Genomic DNA, 2,337 nt, shown 5'->3' on the forward strand with positions numbered 1-2,337 from the left:
TTTGTTTTACAGAATTGAGGTGAGCAACCCAAAGGAGCAGACATATGAATTAGATTTTGTAATGCAGATTAATCCTTTTCTTTAGGGACTGTGATCAATTGGTTTAACTAGTTTGAAATGTGCCAGGCATCCACTGAATTTAGATATATTTTGAAGTAGGCCTATGTCAGTTTACCTCATCCTGGTGTGGAGTCCTGGTGTGGTGCTGTGGGTTAATGAGTCAGACTGGAGAGTCCTTTAAACTATAAGGTCGATGGTTCAAGCTCACCAGCTAATCCTCAGAAATCCTATACAAGGTCTCTATGGGACGGGTTGGGATTGACTGGACTGCACTTACCAACAACAACATTCATTTAATTATTATAAAATGGAATACTAATTTTAAATCGGCTGAGGAAAATCTGTGCAAATAAATGGTTAACTTTTCAAAATATCAGACCAATTCCATATTATGATACTTATGATGTTTAATAAAATCCAATTTTGCATCATCAAAATCACACTAGGTTCACATTTTTTTTTTTTCAATTGCATTTCCTCATTTTGTTTTATGTTTCTTTATGGATTGTGTAATTTTTATCTAACTTTGCCCACTGTGACTTTTCCTTCTCTCCCTTACATTTCCTGAGAGGAATTTAGACCATCTGCTTCTGAGCATGCATACACTGTGCCCCTTCCTACTGAGTGCTTCTTGCTAATAAACAGTAATCTACAAGACATTTTAAAAGCTTGTATTTGGCATCACACATACACATATAAGTGAATTCCTGTTCCTTACACTAACATTTTGCAAGTACCTTGCTTGTTGAAACACGCCACTGGGAAAAACAGGCTGTCTTGCTAATGCTGTAAGCTCCTTAGAGGGGAACTCCTGTGTTTTTATATGCATAGCTTACATTATATTTTATCCTAGGGAAGCAAAGAGAAAATCTGTTTCTAAATGTTGTTATAAATACAGTGGTAGAAGAAATAACAGCTGGCCTAGTTTCTACTCACTCAAATATAAAAAAAAAAAAAAAAGCTACTTTATATTCAGTTGAGATGAATGCTGTCATAGACTTTAATGAATAATATGGTTGCAAATAAATTCCTTTAAAATAAATTTATATTTTCTTTTTTAACTATTTTCTTCTCTTTTATATTTGTGTACTTAAAATTATTATTCTTTAGCTTTTTCCTGTCTACTTTCAGAAGTATTTTGTACTGTATAATTTCATTACTTTTTTAAAAATTTTTTAAATGTCTTCTATTTTTTGAATGAAAATGTTTTGAAAATCATATTAGGAATGGATCATTGTAATTGATTACAAAGAAAGGGGTGTCATTATTTATTCATGTATGTTGGAAATTGTCACAGTACATGTTTAGAGAGCATTGTTTCTATCTCCTTTAAATCTTGGTGGGGGGAGGAAAAAGTTTCAATCAAATTATAATCATCTTCATAAATCATATAAATGGACTGAGGATAGTTAAACTTAAACTTTTTATTTGCCTTTTAGTCAAAAGATTATCGAGGGCAGAACTGAAGTTATGTGGGTGCTTTTGTTAGATTCTTTCAAATTAGCTCTAATCCATAAAGACCTTATGTAAAAAGTCATATTAGGGTTCCAGTTCATGCATGCACAAGCTTATTCCAAACAAAATATAATTAAGTATGTCTCTATCAGTGGATGGCTGCAGACAATTTATCTCAATGTAATGCATTAGGGTACCCTCCAAAAATGGTATGTTTTGTGTCATGGAAAAGATTATTATGAAGTTAGGGCTAATATCAAATTTTTAACAAAACTCAAGTGGACATCTTCCCAAATGACTGAGGTTTTGACCCTGGATAGGGCTTCTGAAGAGCAGTTGGTGAGTTTGAACCATTGACCTAATGGTTCAAACCAACTTTGTGGTCCAGCACATTATCCCGCAGCACCAAACCCAAAGAGGGTGACCCTCAACCTCAATTAATGAAGAAATTGTGAAAGAAATCCAGAAATTTGTGAAAGAAGATGACAGAATTACCATTGATGTGGTAGCTACTGAAGTTCAGGTCACCCATGGATTGGCATTTTAAATTTTAAGTGAATAACTTGACCTTAGAAAACATTTTACTCCATGGGTGCCAAAGGCATTGTACAAAGATCACTTAATTCCAAGAGCTGACTTTCCATAAGACTTTCAAGCAAAAGCAAATCTAATGAAGACAAATCTATTAGATCTGGGACAAATCTTGAACTTACCAACATGATTAAGTGAGCAAGGTCCAATCAAAACAGTGTCTCCTGAAAAAATTTGCTGGGTCAGTTAAGTTCAAGGCAGACAGTCAGTTCAGAAAGTTATGATGAATGG

The sequence above is a fragment of the Chrysochloris asiatica genome, unplaced genomic scaffold (genome assembly GCF_000296735.1).
Source record: "Chrysochloris asiatica unplaced genomic scaffold, ChrAsi1.0 scaffold00044, whole genome shotgun sequence".
In the NCBI taxonomy this organism is placed as follows: Eukaryota; Metazoa; Chordata; class Mammalia; order Afrosoricida; family Chrysochloridae; genus Chrysochloris; species Chrysochloris asiatica.